The sequence below is a fragment of the Seriola aureovittata genome, chromosome 1 (genome assembly GCF_021018895.1).
Source record: "Seriola aureovittata isolate HTS-2021-v1 ecotype China chromosome 1, ASM2101889v1, whole genome shotgun sequence".
Classification (NCBI taxonomy): domain Eukaryota; kingdom Metazoa; phylum Chordata; class Actinopteri; order Carangiformes; family Carangidae; genus Seriola; species Seriola aureovittata.
Window position 1 is genome coordinate 3,962,330 of NC_079364.1, and position 19,375 is coordinate 3,981,704.

General features: G+C 40.3%; 1 long non-coding RNA gene and 2 other non-coding genes across 8 annotated transcripts in view; all 3 read left to right on the plus strand.

Annotated features, from left to right (window-relative positions):
• The first annotated feature begins 715 nt into the window (after positions 1–715).
• Positions 716–19,375, plus strand: part of LOC130172573 (uncharacterized) — a 50,191-nt gene continuing 31,531 nt past the window's right edge. For 5 of the 6 annotated variants that reach the window (XR_008828289.1, XR_008828290.1, XR_008828294.1 and 2 more), the window contains exons 1-6: positions 716–848; positions 1,234–1,318; positions 1,624–1,725; positions 2,467–2,600; positions 3,212–3,389; positions 13,616–13,720. This is a non-coding gene — a long non-coding RNA (uncharacterized LOC130172573). The remainder of the gene's footprint in view (positions 849–1,233; positions 1,319–1,623; positions 1,726–2,466; positions 2,601–3,211; positions 3,390–13,615; positions 13,721–19,375) is intronic. The other variant, XR_008828292.1, reaches the window with a different exon arrangement.
• Positions 1,393–1,506, plus strand: LOC130174828 (small nucleolar RNA SNORD67). Its single transcript, XR_008828647.1, has one exon. It is a non-coding gene; the product is annotated as a small nucleolar RNA SNORD67 (small nucleolar RNA).
• On the plus strand, positions 2,252–2,365 carry LOC130174833 (small nucleolar RNA SNORD67). Its single transcript, XR_008828648.1, has one exon. It is a non-coding gene; the product is annotated as a small nucleolar RNA SNORD67 (small nucleolar RNA).

Genomic DNA, 19,375 nt, shown 5'->3' on the forward strand with positions numbered 1-19,375 from the left:
AGAAGATGTAAAGCAAGTTGCAGGTCCAGCCCAGGAGTTGGCACAACCTGAACCACAACCTAGACTCAGCTGGTATCTTTTGTAATAAAAGGTAAACAAATAAATATATAGACAAAAATACAGCAATGCTGTGAATCTTAATAGGGTTATACCATATAGACACTACTAATTCTGGACTACCTCACTCACCCCATAAGCCCCTGTTTATATGCCACATTCAGACTTAATTAAGAATACAATAACATATATTTTAATGTCATTGTGAGGAAATCATCTAGCAAAAAAATTCTATACCACTATCACGCAGTGAGGAAGTTTGGCCAGTTATGGTGAGTAGTGAGAACCATAGACGTCTCTGATAACCTGCCAGACTACTACATCCAGGGGTTAAAGTTTACTCACAGCTTTTACACACAAGCACACAGAGAAAATTACAAAATATTATACGGATGTCCTCTCGCCCGAAAAGATGCTGGGATAGGCTCCAGCCCCCCCGCGACCCTACTAGAGGATAAGCGGTAGAAAATGGATGGATGGATTATATGGATGTATATATTCTGCAAAAGACAAAGACTGCAGGGCTTCCATCACTTTTGCTGCTCTTGTGAAGCGACTGTGTGCACGTGACGGATATACAACTTGTCATTGGTGGAAATAGCTATCAATTGTCCAATAAACGTCCACCATCCCGGCGTTTCAGCCAATCAACGATCAGCTTTACTCGACGCACTTGTTTAAAACCAGAAAAGAAATAAGCTTGTCATAAGGACAAAGGTGTCCTAAGAAGAGTAAGAACTTCAAGAAAGAATGCTTATTAGAAGAGTGATACTGATACCTGCTCGGTTTTTGTAAGTATCCTTCAGGTGTTTTTGGTTAACTTTTTTGTTTTAGATAGAACTTTATAACATTTTAAAAACTGAAGCGAATGTAAGATGCTAGCATAGCTAACAGCTAACAATTTCGCTAGCTCGGCTAGCGCCCGTTAGTCGATGTTGGCCTTTTGCTTTAACCAACGTAACTGTTTGTTTGTAACGCCGAAGGAAAAAACATTATCAGCCAATCATTCCTGTTTGTTCCACTGCCACATAAGCCTGTTTTAGTTTCTTTACGATAGATTTCAAAAACCGAGATTGGCCACGTTTTATGCGCATGGCCGTGGCTAACATGCCTGCTTTGCATGGGCCGTCGTTTTACGCAGGTGTTGCTAATTGCGACCAACTTCTCACATTGCAGTGATTTAACAGACTCCGGACTAGCAGCCATGGCAGATGATACAGACTGGATGAAGCTACCTGCGGACCAGACATGTGAACGCAAGGTATACACAAACCAAGCAGGCATGTCGGTGTCCCCGACAGGTCGTTGCATGTAAGAGTCGGAGGGGTGGTGGCGGGTGAGAGTGATGAGTTGCACTAATCAGTTGGGGTGTCTGCTGCAGTGGCATCAGCACCCCAATCCGACCCAACCTGAGGACACAGAGTGTGCACAGGGGCCATCTGACTCAACCCATTTCCCCCCTTTGTTTGGTCAAAAGAGTTTGTTATGCATACTTATTTTTTTTTTTTTTTAAGAACATGTATTAATGCCCTCTGTTTTGTTTTCTTTCTCGTTTCTGTGTGGAAGGATGCTGTGCTGTGGAGTTTCTCAAGCTCCACTTCCCCCTCCCTCAAGCAGAACTTAACTATCAGCTTACTGACCTGAAGCCCAGCTCTTTCATTTCTCAAGGTTTGTTTTTAAATGTGCTGTCTAACTAGGATAATTATTTCTTTTGCTTTTACCAAAGGGTTTTCTTACTTTATTTTTAGTCACCCACAGTGCTATTGACAAGTGTCCTCATGTACCCTAATCAGTTTATTGGCTTCTGTCAACTAGTTTGTTTTTTTTGGGGTTTTTTTTATGCATTTTTATTTGACAAACCATGTGTATCAGTAACATTTCTTCATGCAAAATAGTTACTTATATTGGAAATTGGACAGCTGAGTGAATTTGTTATGGCAGTCAATATAGCTGCTGATCTTTTAGATTGATAAATTAAGCTGAATCACTTTCATTCTATCAGAAGGTATTTTGAGGACTCTGATCTACATTGTAAGCTGTATGAACCTTCTTCATCCAGACTGTTTACCAGGAACCTTTTTTAAAAAGTGGGGGACTCAACTGGGGAAACTAGGGTCACACAGGGTTGCACAAACTGAAATGCCTTTCCTTTGTTGTGCAATACCTTAATAGTGTTTTTAGAGAGCCACTAGGGTGTGACAGTGATGAGTTGCACTTTTAGTCAGGTTGCTGATTGCAGTGGCACAGCAAACCTGTCCTTGACAACCTGTGATGACACCCATTGTGCACAGGGGCCATCTGAGTCACTCAAAAACTGAAAGGGAGGGGGGGGCAGTGTTTAAAGGTTTTTCTTTTGTCATTTCTTGACCTACTATTCTGTGCTTTTGTTCTGCTCTCTTCCTTTCCCAGCCTGCAGATGGTAGACTTTAAAGATGTGGTTAGGAAAGATGTTGGAGCCATTGTGAACAAAATGTATCCCGCCAGCAAAAGTTTTGCCTTCATACTGTGTGGATTAAAGTCTGCCTACTCAAACCTGAGAGCTGGTGAGCAAAAACAGCCCAGTTCAACTAACTTTTGTGTATTTTTAAATTATGAAAAGCAAATCTTTTCTCTTACCTGTTTGTCCTCTTTTGTGGATTGTCTCATCTTTGTAAAAGGTCACAGCAAAAATGCACAAAATAAAGATGAGAAATGTAAAAACAAGGCTTAACCCATCATATTTTACATGGTGTAACATCCATGTGAATTTTTCAGTGCATAAAACAGATTGTTGGTTATTGGTGAAAATGAATGATGGCTTTTATTCACACCAATCACGTTTTCAGTCTGCTTGATGTCAGATGCTCAGTGACCTCTTGGCAATGGTAACATACAGTGAGAAGCTGTTTTCACTGTCTGTCTAGCACATTCATTTCTTACTGTGTTAATGACTTGGTACATTTCTATTCTATCATTTAACAGCTTCCATGAGCCAGCAGCTGCTCTGTTGGTCAATGATCCAGTTAAAACTTAGGCCACTTGATAGTTGGCTTCTTTAGGGAAACAAACTGCCCACAATAGTGTTTTTCAAACTTTTGTCCTTATTACTTAACTTTATAATAGTCTTTTAAATTTCTTTTGTCCTCTTTCTGTCTCCCTCCTTTTGTCCCTGCAGGTGTTCTGGCACCCAGAAAACTACCAGCCCCGTAGCAGCAGCCACTGGCTCTGTCGCAACTCCAAACCCAAGTTCAGCCTGGACCTCTGCCTGCTGCACACGTCTCCTGTTGTTGGTCCCTGAGCTGCTGCAATACAACCTGAGCTGATCTTGTCTGATGCGGAACGACATAGTTCCTGTATGTGAATTTCCACTAAGACCTTTTATAAGGTCCTAAACCTTTTTATGTTAACTAGTAAGGAGGGCTTGCTGTTAGCACTGAACTCCCAACTTTAAAAAATGTAAGATTTTAAATTGGCACTTTCATAGATTCAGAAGAAGTACAAATGGCTTTTAAGTGTCCTTTGGCTATATATTGAGATGGGTCTGATTTCTGTTGTAGTTCAGTGACTCGATGTCAAACCAGAAGCATCTGCAGGGCAGGAGCACCTCATTTGCTGAAGAGGCACAAACTGAAAGTCATTCTGATAAGAATCAATATTGGATAGTTCAACTGAAGTCACAATTGCAATTTTAAGTAATGGAAACAGGATATTGTATTGTAACTTGAATAATGAATATACAGTTCCTTAACAGAATTTTTGTTGTGCGCCCCCCCCTCTATTTTTCAGTGTAAAAATTCTGTGATATTAACATCAGATTGTGGTTTTGGTAAACTACAAGCAATGATGCTATGAGGGTTACCTATAATGTCAAAATTACCATCAGAGACGACATACATTTTTGTCTGGCCCATTGATGACATTGATGATTCTTTGTAGGCTCTGTCTGCTTATCATCGTGACCCAAATCCTGCCTGTGTTAATGCTGGTCACAGCCCAGATTCTGTTTGGCGACCTGAATGTCAGCAGGCAGGTTTTTACACAGGTGAGGGCATATTTCCTTTTTAATCAATTTGATGCATTTTTTTTATTCTGGGTGAAAAATTTAGTCTGACTCTGTAAAAGAGTGGAGTTAAAACAAATGATAGAAAAAATATCTATTGAGCTGTTTTTTGTTTTATAAACATTTTTGCTTTAAATTACTGAAGACAAACTTTTCCATTTCTACTCAGTCTTGTCTGTTACTCTGAAGACAGACCCATCTGTCTTCTGTTTTTTGCTGTGCAGATGGACGAGGTGTTGGACCAGAGTAGGATGTCAGAAGCCAACAGCATCAGCAGTGCTGTACAGCAGCTGCACAGCATCTTCAGTATCAACACTGACCATTGTGTACCATGGGAAGACATCTCACAGTTCTATATGCTGTATTGTGAGCTTATTGCTGTTGAGGAACACAGGAGGAAATCCAGTTTAACTAATTTAGACCGCCTTCATTTTTCCAGCTGTTTTATTTAATTTACATAATTCAATCAAATCAAAAATTTACTGCTTAAATTAAAATCTTAAACTAGAGAAATGGGGTGTTCCTAAACTTTTGACCGGTAGTGTATTTCTAACACTGTTGTCATGGCATCCAACTTTTCAGTAATACTTTTGAGTCTGGCAGTTTTTTACAGTGGTGACTGGAAGGGGTTCACAGTGTCAGTGGATTCCTCTGAAGGTGTTGCAGTTTTTGTGGTTTTCTTGCATCATCAGAGGCCACAGCTCATCATAAATATCTGCAATATTCTCAGAGGTTTTGTCAGCCAGCAGCAGCTCCTCAGACTTTATAATCTGTGCATTTTGAAGCTGGGTCTGGGCAACATGACATAAAATCCATATGCTTTTCATTGACCTCAGTAATAATAAAGGCAACAATTTAAAAACATATTTTTTTTTTTTTTTTTTTTTTTTTTTTTTTGGGTGGGGGCACCAATTCTGACTTTATTAAACAGACTGGGGACAAACCAAACATGACTGGAACATAAAGAGTCTATCAACCTTTAAAACAACCTTTTGTGCTTTGGTCATTTCATTTAATAAATTTTAATTTGGCTTTTATTTTGTTGGAAGTAATTGGGTGAAAAATTGGAACTTTTTTTTTTTTTTCTTTATATAAAGTGCAACAAGACAACATCATTAGCCAGAGCTGTCAAATACTGGTACATTACACTGGGTTTTCCAACTTTCACATGGATTGAGTTCTAGTCGTTGACTTGATTAGGTGGGGAGGGATCATAGTTACTATACTTCATTTAAATCCAACTTCAGCTGCAGAATTGCTTTTTCATTTTAGCTACATTTTTAATTTTAATCTGCATGCTATTGGTAAGTCAGACCAGTTTAAGACAAAGAAGTGACAGCCTGGTGCCTTCCATAGCTCTCCAATCGCTGCTGTACAGCATGTCTTTAACCACCAGGTGGCAGTTGAACATCAGTGTTCCTCCTGTCTGGAAAAAATGCATGTGTCCTAGTGCTGCCTCAGTCCCATGTGAAATAAGGAAACGCGTTTCAATGGTTTGTTTCTGTTACAGGCTCCACACAAAAATGTCTGCAGTTCCTCCAGGGAGAAAACTCAGTGGCCAAAGCTACAACTGTGACTAAAACCTTTGTCTTGGAGGCAGGTTCCCACAAATCTTTTGATTCTGTAATTCCTTCACCAAACTCGCAAATCCCCATTTTGAATATTCACATCGCTTTAGTAGTTAAGAGGTTCTTTTACCAAAGTCTGTTTGCTAAGAAAAGTGTTTCTGCTTGACAGTCCTTTCAGGATATTTAGGATTCTGGATGGAAAAAAGGTGTATGCAGTTAGGTTTGACACACAATGTTTAAGAATGGACTACAGCTATGTTACAGCACTTAGAATCAGTTCAGATGTCAACATAAAAACGTTATATAACAAGTCATCACATATAAACAATATTTTACTCAATTCAATTATTGTATATAAATTTTAAAAAAGTTCATGTTCCGTCAGACTTTCCATACCTGTAAGTAAGCTAGGTTATTTGATGCCAGTGTAATACTGTACAACCTGTGTGATGACAGGTCAAAAATATAGTGATCCTCAGTTAACTGTACTTCTTGACTCTGATACAGGCTGACACTGAATGGAGAGTGTATGATAGATGAACCTCTGATTTTAATGACTGTGGCAGTTTTGCCTGGAGTCAGAAGCAACGTTACCTTCGACCTCAAAGGTCTGAGTGCTGTGTAAGAGCTTACCTGTTATTGAGCTGTTTGCATATGTTCGCCCCAAAGTTTGGCATGAAAGGTGCTATTCAGATGTCAAAAATTGAAACGTAAAGTAAATTAGTGTAAATGATTTAATTATTCACAGTGCCTTTAATCTTTTTTAAACTGCTGGGAACACTGATTAATAACTTCACCACATTCTACAAAGATTATTTTTGTATTCAAGTCAAAGTCCGCTGTGAAGGGCGCTCGGTGACTTCACTCGATGTTGAACAAGAGACAAATCAATTATTCATCTCTTTAATTGTGAACCTACACCAGATTTCTTCTTAGAGCAGCGCCTCAAAGGTTGCGTAGTCTTGTTTATGGCAGACCACTGTCATTAACTTAAAGACATCTCAGAGCACCATGGGAGTCATCTCGAGTGCCGGCTAATGTCAATCCAGTTGTTGCTTTTTTTTTTCCCCCCTCAACCCTCCCAAAGCCGTCAACATCAGCCGAGCTGTCTGTCAGGCTGTGTCACAGAGCTGAACAGAGCCCTCCGTCTGGGCACTTTTCCTGTCAGACTGAACCCGACTGTACTAGTCTGTAGCCTGACACCACTGCTATAGCAACCAGAGAGCAGCAGGCTGCTCACTGTGTGTGCACTGACAGGAGGAGGTGGTTATGATGGCCGTGGTGGAACATTTCGTTCAAAGATGTTGTTTTATAGTCTCTTGTACGGAGTGAAATTTGGGCTGTGATGTGCTTTATGGTCTGTTCACTGACATGCTATCTTTCAGTCCTGTTCTCCCTCTGGCTGTCTGAGGATAGCAGTCCTCCTCTCTTCCCTCCTGCCCTTCTACCTTCTTCATTCTCTCTGCTGCAGTTGAGACAGATGTTCTCGTTCACTTTGCAGTGTGTTTGATTCTCTGGGAGCAACAAACTAATTATTTGCAGTTTTCATCATCTTGTTTTCAGATGTGCTCTGGTTCGGAACGGACATCATGGATGCTTGGCAAACTTATGGACTGTGGTGTATTTTATTGCAGGTTTAGCATTGCAAAAATATGTTGTTTTTTTTTTCCATTATTGGTCAACGGCAGTTTCAAATGTAAAAGTTAAGTATTTGAAGTTGACACAAAAGCTTCCCTTCGATGACATTTTTGCCACTGAAATGAGCTGAATTCAGTGCAAATGTTTTTGTCCTTAGACCGAGCTGAAAGGCTTTGCAGGTGTTCACTCTTGAGATTTCCTTAATTTGGCTTTGTATAATTTATACTGGCTGTTGGCGGAGTTGCTCATCGTGCTGCATATGTCCTTTTACAGGTAGAAAAACATTCAGAGTTGCTTTCACATGTCCACAAGGGATTTTAAAGAGGTTTTTTTTTCTCTGTCTCTCGTCTCATTTCCCTCTCTGTCCCTGCAGAAAGCTGTGACTCAGGGCTGTGATTGACAGGAGTGCAGAGAGCGATCATAGAGGACTGACTGACTAGACTTTGTGACCGCAGGCAGCTCTTGTATTGCTTTTAACTGATCTCCGGGGGGAGTTGAGGAACATCCAGCTGTCCACAGATGTTTCCCTAGTATTGCAGGGGGAAAAAATATGTCCAAGCACCTGTGAAGAGTGAAGCAGAGTCGGGGCATCTCTTAAAAGGGATAAATATGTTTGTGCAGCCTGAGGAGGCCGTCCTGCGAGTGTGCAGGTCCAGAGGGAGCTGCACCTTTCACGGTGCTCTGAACACACTTGTTCAGTTTGCTGTGCAGATGGCGATCAAAGGAAGATTTCATATCAACAGCTACAACAGCTTCTCTGCTAACCAGGTCATGTTGATTTGTTCATCTCCTGAAAATGACCCATCGGGGACGTAACCCTCAGCCCCCAGTGAGCTGCGTACATGAATGAACATGCTGGTCACATGTTTGGCCAACACATGTTAATAGTAAGAGGCAGCTCGGTGTCAGTTAATTAAGAGCTATGCAGAAAAATGTGCCTTTGTAGGATTTTGCCTTAAAGGGCCTCATCAATCCATGATGAACATGTGATGTTAATGGCTGCGTTTCAGATTTACTAGATGGTATCACTGACACATTTGTGTGGTGGGTTTAATCAGATCAAATTCAGATAAACCCGCATCTTTGCTTTGACTTTATAGGCAAATGCGCCTCTAACATTGGTCATCTGCTAGATAACCTGTTTTTAAAAATTTCAATTTTTTTCCAAAACCTTTTCCATATCAAGCGGAGGGTTTGTCTATTTGCCCCGTTCAGATCATATTCATATCAACACATCTGATGTATTCCTTTAATGTTTTTTGTTTTTTCTGTCATTGAAATGGCCAATGACTCAAAATACAATATAATGAGTTTTAAACCATGAATTTCCCCTAGGGGATAAATAAAGTATATATCTATCTACCTATCTATCTATCCATCTATGAGTATATGAGCTTGAGCTGGTTTTGCTGGGGAGAAGATGTGAATCAGAGCTGCAGCTAAATTTGGTTGGTGTGTTGCAGATCTGCACTTTCTGAATTCATCTAACAATGAACTTCTGACTTCTGTTTTATCAGATAACTACAAAGTCTAAATTTTAGGGACGGCACGCTTTGAACTGTTGTATGTGGCAGTGAGTGACGGTGTGTTTCTAACTGTACTGTTTCTTGGGGTTGACAAATTTTTCTACACTACTATTTCATGTACACAGGCTCTTACCCTGGAATTTTATCAAAGAACTAAATATTTTCTAACGCAGTTGCTCGTCCTTTGCACCAATCATACAGCTTAAACTTTAAAGGAGCTATTTGTAAGTTTTTCCTATTGCTACATAGCCAACGTCAGTTTTAACAGCTGTTTATTTACCAGTCTAGAAGAAACATTGTGAGACTTCTTCAAACTTCATTCCTTTACTCACCAATAGCTGTCTTCAGTGGTGGAAAGCAACTCCGATGTTAACTCTTGTCCCTATCACTTCTTTTATTCGACTGAAGTTAGCACGCTAACTAGTTAGCCTCGGCCCATCTTGTCACTTTCCGATAGCAACTCACTGCAGCCTCCAATCTGCCCTGAAGACGCTCAGAGGACACATTATAACCTCCTGTCTTGTAAACACGTCAATGTGTGAAGCGTTTGTCAAGCAACAATCACTGCCACCTGCTCCTGTCAAGAAACCAAGTTTGGCAACAGAGAAAATTTAAAAATTGCAAAGTGTCAGTCACCTAACTTTCATCTGTGCAGAATGTGGAACCCTAGACAGCCCCCCAAAATAATAGCTCTTCTTACTTCCAACCAATTCGAGAAAATGTTCAGAATTCAATTTGCTGCTGATCTTTAAGCCGCTGCATCTTTGTGTGATACTGTGGATTTAAATTAAGGTGCAGTTTCAAACTTGTCATTGTCACTGAAAGTGTCTTGTTCCTAGTTTCACTTTGTATCTTATATAATACCTCTGTGGTTGTGCAGATACCGAGGGAGGCTCCTACAGGAGTGCATACCCACCAAACATTTGTCTATACACACGTAAATGTCCAAAAACAGATAAAAGATTGAAATGATAATACGCCAGAATGTTCTTCACACCGTTTCAACCCTGTGTGCTTTATTTGTATTTGCTTGGGAATGAAAAGGAACACGTACATAAAAATACAGTGAGGGATTTAACTGTTAGGCTGTTTTTCAGCCGCAGTAACGTGTGGCTGACACAAATGAAATATTCCTGTACTTTCCCCACTGAAGGTGGGGAGTTCTTCTTCTTTAAAACAGGCAGAGACACACACATACAGGTCGCAGAGTAGACGCTTCTCTGACTGCTGTTTAGTGTAATATGAGTCATCATAAGGTTAAGTGGAAAACGGTTAAAACTGGAAACAGTTTATAATAATTAGTAACAGCTAATGCCTTTGGCTGAAGTTTATGCTTGCCTAATGAAAGCAGTGTGCAGCACATTGGTATCTAGCTCTGTGCCAGTGTAGGTGTTCAGAAAAAACCACAAGGGAGCACACAAATGAATAGCGTGTTTTTGTTTATTCCACCTCAGGAAAACGTAACTAAAATAGGCTGCCGTTCAATAGACTTGGTTCTGCCGTGATTCTGGTTCAAAGACACGCCATTTATTTTCATAAAGCTTATGTCTTTGGGCAAATCAAAGCAATGAGTGCACATTCTGATATCATATAGAAGGCTTTCAGAAATATTGCAACACCTCTCTGCTCTGAAATTGTGTCATGCAGATTGCATTTTTGCGGTGAGATCTGTCAAAGAATGTTTTTTTCCCCCCCCTCAGATTTTCATATTCATGTGGAGCTCATGAATACATCATGACTTCTCTGTATCCTGTGCACCAGTGGAGGCAGACAGTGATGGAAGAGTTGGGAGGTGTGAAGTTACAGATTTTCTGTTGGAATAGTGAAGCGTTTGTGCCCGAGTAGACCTCCACCAGAAACCTCTGGAAAAGTGTACTGGGGGTGGAGGGGGATTAAAACATAGATGATTATTCTCTCATAACTCTTCATTTTTACTCTTTTACTCTTACAGCCAGTCTCACTTATCAAAGCCAGAATGGGGAGTTGACCTTTTCGCAAGCTATCAGAAAGAGAGCAGGAACTTGTCTGGTTAAATATGCAACAGGGCACATGTAGGAGACATGGAGATACCAAATGTTTCAAAGGAAAATTCAAAATCTGTCCAAAATTTCTCCTTCAGTATGAAATCTGTGCGTGTGTGCCAGTCAAGGCCATCGGTTTCCCCACCTCACCCACAACTCAGAGTTTTCTTGTGGGTGTAAGTAGAATATGTGTGTATTAGCACTCCAAACAGGACCACCAGGTACAGGAGGTGAGAGCACCTGAGAAATTTGAGCATTTCTTGCCAATGCAAATAGGTAGCAGGTTTGTTGAGATGTTGCCTTAGGAATTAAAGAATTTCCAGAAAATAGAGCCAGTGGGTAGTTCAGTGAACATGGGAACTCGGAGCATTCCTGTTAAAAAAAAGAAGTGGATCTACCAGGAAGTAGGTAGTTGAGGTGGTCTTAACATTACAGAACCTTCTAAGCAAATACAGAATCCCAGAGTAGTTTAGGGGGGGCTGCCAGCATGACGTGTGCACTGACAATACACAGAGTCATAGGGTAGTTTAGGGAACTTAGGAAATGAGAACTTCCCAGTATATACACAGAGGCACTAGGTAGTTGAGGTGGCCTGGGGGATTAGGGTGCATCCAGAAACTGAACAGCCAGTGGGTAGCGCAGGGGCCTTTAAGTAGTCGCAGCAAGTATGCTTAGCCAGTGGGTCGCTGACAGCGCGATGGAAATGGTAGCACACCCAGCAAATACACCGAGCCAGGCCAGCTCTGCCTGTTTAAAAAACCATGGAGTCTCAGTAATGATTGACATAAGAAAATAGACACCTGCAAACCCTCATGTGATTTAAATGAAATATAATAGATTTCACCTTTAAATCATTCCTACAGCAGATGCAGTTGCATCCAAAGGTGGAATGAATGGGAGGATTTTTCACAGTTTTTGGGGAATAGAATGATATTGTGCAAAGATATTGTTGTGCAGTGTGTCAGGTGGCTGACCTGTTCTTATCTGGCATATGTATCACAGATGTAGACGAGCAGAAGAGGAAAGCAGCTAAATCGCTCGGCATTGTCACCGGAGATTTGGACGCTGAATAGATGTGAGCTTCAGTCAGATCCAGGCTGAGATTAACCTTCCCCGCTGTCCTCTCGCCTCCTCAGAGGTCCGGCCATGATGGACGACCTCTCCTTCGCACACACAATACACACAGCTCTCACTTCTTGTGCCCATTAAGAACGTATCCTTATAAACGGATTAGGAGGCCGGTAATGGAAACTCAGGGAACTTGCTCCCATAATCTCCTGCTTGATACCTTTTGCTCTGATCAATCTTTGTTTGGGTGCCTCGGAGGTAGCTGTGAAATGTCAATGGCTCCAATCTGAGAGGTGAGGGCGTGTGTATGTGTGTGGTTGAGGGTATTCAATGTCAGATGTCGGATTCATTTGTCTAACTTGTTGGGTGCAGATTCATATTGTGCACTGGCTCGGGGTGTCGAGAGGAGCCATTAGTTATTATCTGTGAAGGGTGTTGCATTTTTGATTTATTCGGTGCTGCAGCAGAGATTGTGCTGGTGCATTATACCATCATTATGGCTTCAAGCGTGACCCAAATTTCCTCTGCCCCTCTTAACTCACCCTCCTCCTTCCTTCCTCCCTTCCTCTCGTCCTCTGCCTTCCACTGTGGCATCTGAATCCAGACGGAGAGCAGACTGTATGTATGGTGTGACCACGGCTTATTATGAGCCTCAGCTGCACTGTTACACCAGGCCAGGGCTGGAGATGGAGAAAGAGGAGAGTCAGAGGATATAAGGAGAGGCTGGGAGAGAGGAGAGCAGTTAAATGTAATACTATCAAAGAAAGAATGCAGAATTTTGACAGATCATGTAGGAAGGTTTCAATAGATGCACATAACGTAAGGGTATGAGTAAGATTTTTCTAAATGGCTCCTCCACTTAAGGTTTTAAACTGTGGCTGTTTTGCTTCTTCTGCAGCATGCACACATGATGAGGACATTTCTGCTCATCCTCGGCTATGATTTATTTGAAAGTCGTGAATACTCACTAATAGGCAATTTTAAGACACATACAGATGTTAATGCACCACAACCACTACCTTCAATGCTCCTGCTCATAGATTCTACAAGTCTGTAGAGCACCATTCATCCAAAAGAAATACCCTCATTCTGCGTTTTGATGATGATGATAGTGGTGGTGGAGAGCGCTTCAGCCGAGATCCGGTGGCTCTTAAGGCCATAGCAAATGATTCACATGGTTTTCTTACACATCAGACCATTTAGAGACGCCTGTGAGGAACTGCATCTGCATTTGTTGTGTCTCTCCGTTCAGTTATTCAGGTTTTTTATTTACTGTATTTCCCATGTGTATCTCATATCATCACCCATGATGAAAAAGTTCATACTGACATGGTCTTAGACGAACGGCGTCCTTGAAGTCCAGTCAGTCAGTTGCACTGTTGGATTCAGCCATTTGAGTATTGAAGGGCAAGAAATGTTGTTCAAGGGAAAGTATTGGTATTGTCTGGTCTTATTTAACCAACTGCCCCCCTCCCTTCTCCTTGTCCCCAATCACTGCTCATGTGAGTGAATCCCATGCAGGGACACACTGTGTCATACTGTCAAATCCCTACACTGCCTAATGTTATGCCGCGCCACAGTCCTGTTGTGATGCTTATTTGACACTCCACCGTGCTCTTTTGGTCTATTTCTTTCTCTGACTCACTGCTCTGCTTTCTGTCCTCGACTCATTTTTTTTTTTGTCCTTGCTGTCTCAAGGTGAGTCCTGACACAATCAGCAGCAGTGGGAGCCCTCAGCTCAGTCTGCTCGCCGTCTCGCAGGCCTCTCATGCCAGAACGGTGACCTGGGAAACATCCAACTGGGTAAGTCAAACATAGCAAAGAAGCATGTGGTCCGGATCAAGGTTGAGCGCTGGGATAAACTCTGCTCTGTTTGATGAAAAAGTTTATTGTATAGATTCAGCAAGTCATACAAATTTCATTTTAGGATTTTATTTGGTAAGCGTTTGTTTCTGTGATGGTGCTGCACTGCACCTCACAGATGTCACCTACATGATGAGATTAGCATTTTCTGTCAATTAAAGCTAGAGTCAGGTTTCCCACGATTCACATGGGGACAACACGATACAGTGTTTCAGGATAGTATCTGTTCCAATGAATGCGGCTCACCAAGCGCACATGTCGTCATATCACCTGTGTGTACCTGGTTGTTGGTTTCTGGTAATATGAACAATTCCACAGTTGAGCTTTTTTAACATGACTTTTATTTTGGAGAGCCACTGAAGACAAAGGGTGGCTTGTAAGGGAAGGTTTAGGGGAAGAGTGGAGACAAAGAACAACAGTCTAGAACAGTAATCTAATATTGACTATAAATCCCAGATTCATTAAATCAACTGACAATATACTGTCTGCACTCCTCTAACTAGGTTAATCTATTCTCTGTATGAGTTATGTTGAAAAATGTTTTTCCTCTGAGCTAAACATTTAAATGTGCCTTATTATTAGTACATCTTATGTTTGGGGATTTCCTGTATCTGTAGCTTGGGAGGTCTAACCATGTGGGTGTAATGCTATGGTGCAGCCATCAATTAGTGCACAGACTCGGTCTATGATAATATCAGCATAAAGTAAAAAAATGTAATTATTAATTAAATAAATTTAAAAAAGTAAAATTAACAGATGCTGTAGTCTTCTCTCATATTGTGAGCTGTAATTAAAATTGAAGCCATAAGGTATGTGTCTTTCTGCAGCAACAGATCGCTGCCAGGCCAGCTGAACCGCACAAAAATGACAGATTCAACAATACATTTTCAATCTTTACCAGGGAATACTCACCAGAATGACATGAAAATGAAATAAACACGGTGTGGTAAGGGATAAGTCAGAGCTCAAACTTTTGATCGCCATACTTTACTGCACTTGGCAAATGAAGTCAAGCAAACTACAGACAAAAGATCAAGGATTTATTTTTGGCTAAGAGCTAATGATGGATTTTGTCCTATAATCATATCTCTAGTCTATAAGCCTTTGTATATTGAAACATTCATCAACAGATCTCCATTTGCAGGCAGCACAACAATTTGTAAATACAACATTGACATATTATCTATCTCCTAAGCAGGTAGTGTAGTGCACAGTAGAGCTGTTTGCTGAAAACAGCTGCCTGCTGCTGCTGAAAATGATGAGTGATTTGTAAGGTTAGAGTAAATCAGAACAGTTAATTTGAAGTCCCAATAGCCACAAGTCTTTGTTTAGAAAGAGGCAGGTAAATTTACCAATCACATTTTGATTTATAGTGGGTGGGACCTAGGCCTTCCAGAAGGCTCAAGGCCAGGGCTATTGCACGGGATTTACCTTTTCCTGTCCAGGGGTTTAAGCTAGCAGTGACTTCAGTCAGTCAGTCAGAAAGCAGCCACAGCAGAGATGGCGGAGTGAGAGGACATCTGCAATGGACTCCACATGACAATATTCACAACTTGGAATACTTTTACGAAAACCCCTTTTGATTTTTTTTAATCAGTGAACTCTTGCAAACTAAAGGAATATGAATAATCTAGCAATAGACAGACAATCAGACTTCAACACTGCTTGCTTCAAAGGTAGGGAGTTGCCACCATTTCGCCATCTTGCTGGTTTACAATGCCAGTAAATCTGAATTAATTAGACTTTTGCACTCACGGTGTCTGAATAATGAACTGAATTGTTGAATTGTGGAGAATATATCTGTGCCAATGATGTGTAGCTTGTCAATATTGACAAAAGTTAAAGCATTTATATCTTTGCTAACTGGTCGCCAGCGACCAAGATTCAAAGAGTGAGCTGTTGGCTGCTCTGGAAAATGGCGAAATGGATCTGTCATGTCTCATCCCCAGGTTGGTGCTTCTGTAAAAGTGCAGCTCATTCTCAGCAGAAGGTGTAGTCGCTGTGTTTCTGGTTTAAACAGCACAGTGCTGGGCAGGCAACAAATCAGGCCTGTGACTGAATGCTGTATTCTTTCATGTTAATGTGTTTTTTTGACCAGTGTAAATAGAGCTGTGGTTTTAAGGGGGTCCGTCAGTATTTTCTGCCCTATCGTGTAACGACTGCAGCCAACGCCCTCCTCGCGTGTGGAGCCCTCTTGTGGAACTGCGGCGTGTGGTTTCTGAGGCAGGATTGCCTGCAGCTGCTGGAGATCTCCTCTCTCTCCTCGCTGGCTGAGTCTTGATTGGTGCGGTACCTGGTCCATCCCACCAATCAACCCGATGCAATTGGGCACTGAGAGTACAAAAGCCTAGCCAGCCTGATGATTGTTATGGCTGATACTCACAGTTTGCCAACTCACCTGCATATCTCCTGTAGTTGTTGAGCTTTTGTTGAGCCTGTGTTGGTTGTTGATTTAACTTGTAAACTTTGTGTATTAGTATGGAGGCATGTGTTGGACTTTTTGGGGACTGGGCCAGGCATAGAGAAAAAGTAGAACTGACCACACACACCCAAAGAAAAATCTTTGTTTAGATCCACTAGGAACAAGGGTGTTGTGTGGGGAATTTTTTTGAGGGCAGAGTAGTTAAAGAGGTTTTATTTTCATCTGTTTTCATTTAGAAAGCTAGTTACAACTCTTGTTTATCTAGGTCATTTTTAGTTCTTTGTTTTATCAGCATCCGTTTGCCCTTTTTCTCCTTTTTAGTTAACCTCATTTATTGTTTATATCAATTTCCCTAATCCCCTTACAGATAAATAACTTTGCTTAACCAGCTATGTCTGGTTTTATGTTGCTTTCCTTTTCCCAAAACGAGCTGAGTCGTAACACTGTTTAAGCTTTATGTAGAAAAATAGCAAATACCACAAAATTATTGGCTGAGATCAGCAAGTAGTTATAGGGAAGTGAAGGTAGAGTCAAAGGGGCTGGATGAAGGCCGAGCTCTTATACTCAATGTTCACCACTGTGTTAGAGGGAAGTAAAAGCTCTCTGCTGTGGACACATTGGACTGTTCAACTGTTTCTGACAAAGTAACACATATGAGACTGTGTGAATTTCTGCCCAGGTGGAATATTAATATTCCCCATATTTGTGAGCATGAAATGGATATTACATAAAGGATTTAATTTGAGATTCAATCGCTTTGTTCAATTGTTTTGCAATTGAACAAAGCGACTGCAGGTGCATACAGTGAGTGATTAGAAAGTAGTGAAGTTTAAATTGCTGGTGTGTTTGGTTTCTCTTCCTACTAGTTTAAAACTCTTTGGGGACCCTGCAGCCCCCTCTCTCTCTTCTTTAAGCCACCACACCCAGATGAATCATCCCTTCATAGTGAGGATTATCTCTCTGAGTCACTCATTCTGCTCACACCACACCTTCATGGGGCACCTATACCTCACACAAGGCATTGTAAGAAAGTGCACACCATATTTTTTCTGAACAAAAGCTGAGTTTTAATGACAAAAGTCAAGATTGAGATAATGTATACATTTTTCTAAAGGTATCAGTGTTGAGGATGTGTATTTTGTTCATGCTAGCAGAAGCCTGCCTAGTAAAAGATGAAATAAGCACTGTGGACCAAAGAAAAGGTCTGGAGGATTTTCACTGAAAACAGCCATTGTGAGGCTCTAAAAAGGGGCACGACAGCCCTCGGTGGGTACATTGTTATTTCTGCTGACCATATAGTATGCTGATAACTTACAGAATTGCCTAGTATAAAGTCTACTGTCCTTTGTTGAATTTGGAGGTGAGAGGGGAGCATCCCTGCCCTTCACCTCCAGTCGAGAATACAGAGCAAGTTAGTAACTTTTTAGTGTCCAGAAAAAGACGGAAAGAGGGACAGCCGCAGCTTTCTGCCGGCCAGGCAGCTGCAACATTAAAGTGAATGATGACTTTAAGCAGTATATTTGACGCCATCTGCTGCACTGCTGATCTTGGTGGTGAGATGCGCTCAGATGCAGCCTCTCCGACTGTCAATGAGAAAGCTTGGTGGGCTCTCCAGCTTGAGATGCCAGGTCTTCAAAGAAGATTCGAAGTGTGCTGAGTGAGATAAGGCAAAAACAGGTATTTACAATTGACCCAGGAGTAATGCAGGGAATTGTACACTCTTTCCTCAGATTTGTTGAAGTTGTCACATAAACAGTTTTTCCATAAACGGGATTTTTTTTGTACTGTGCTCCATATAAACAAAAGTATACAACCATATAGGACATGGCACAGGACAACACACCAGACTACACTTCAGATATAAGAGCAGTTAATAAAATCTACCATAAAGCGTTTTTATTGTTAGAGGAAAGGCTCGCGATTGTTGTGCCATTGACAAAATTAAGTACACTATACATCCAAAATGATGTGGACACCCGAGTGTTGCAGCCATACAGTATGTGATTGTTGAACCAAAGCCATGGGCATTACTATGTCGCTATAATAGCCCCCTCTCCTTTCCACAACACTTTTGAACCTGGCTGCGGGGATGTGCTCCCATTCAGCTATAAGAGCTCTAATGAGGTCCGACTCTGATGTTGGGTGATGAGGTCTTTCTCAAAGTCTGCGTTCAGGCTCATCCCAAAGGTGTTGGATGGGGTTGAGGTCAAGGCACTGTGCAGGTTGCTCAAAATCCTCCACACCAAACTGAGAATATAATTTCTTCATGGACCTGGCTTTGTGCATGGGTGCATTGTCATGTTGAAAGAGAAAATGGCCTTCACCATGTTGTTAATTTGGAAATTAAAATATTATTGTATGCCCACACATGCACAGTTGTGTTTGACCACATGTTGTGACTTTTTGTAAAAAATATGTAAAATATATATATATATATTTTACATATTTTTTACAAAAAGTATATATACAAAAAGTATATATATATATATAATATATAATATATATATATATTATATATATATATATATATAATATATATATATATATATATATATATATATATATATATATATATATATATATATATTATATATATATATATATTATATATATATATATATATATATATATATATATATAATATATATATATATACATATACATATATATATATATATATATATAGTATATATATATATATACATATATATATATATATATACATATACATATACATATATACATATACATATACATATATATACATATATATATATATATATATATATATATATATATATATATATATATATATATACTCAAGATGCTGTAGGACTGAGCTGTTCAACTAAAAGTCAAAGCGGTCCAGTTAGACAAAATTTCCTCAAAGTACTTAAATATATAATGTTATAATAACTATTATAAAATAATCATAATGCCCTCTCTGTGTTATAATATTAACTATGTTCTTTTAGCATAGATAATGAGTAATAACTAAATAAAAGAGGAAGAATTTTACAAAATTAAATAGAGAGTGTCGCTTCACCTTCCATTTTTCTTCTTATGGTTAACAACAGTTAAACAACAATCTCAACACATCTTAACAATTTAACAGCTTTAACACATTTTTCTTTAATCATATTCACTCCTGGGATCTGCACATCCTGATAATA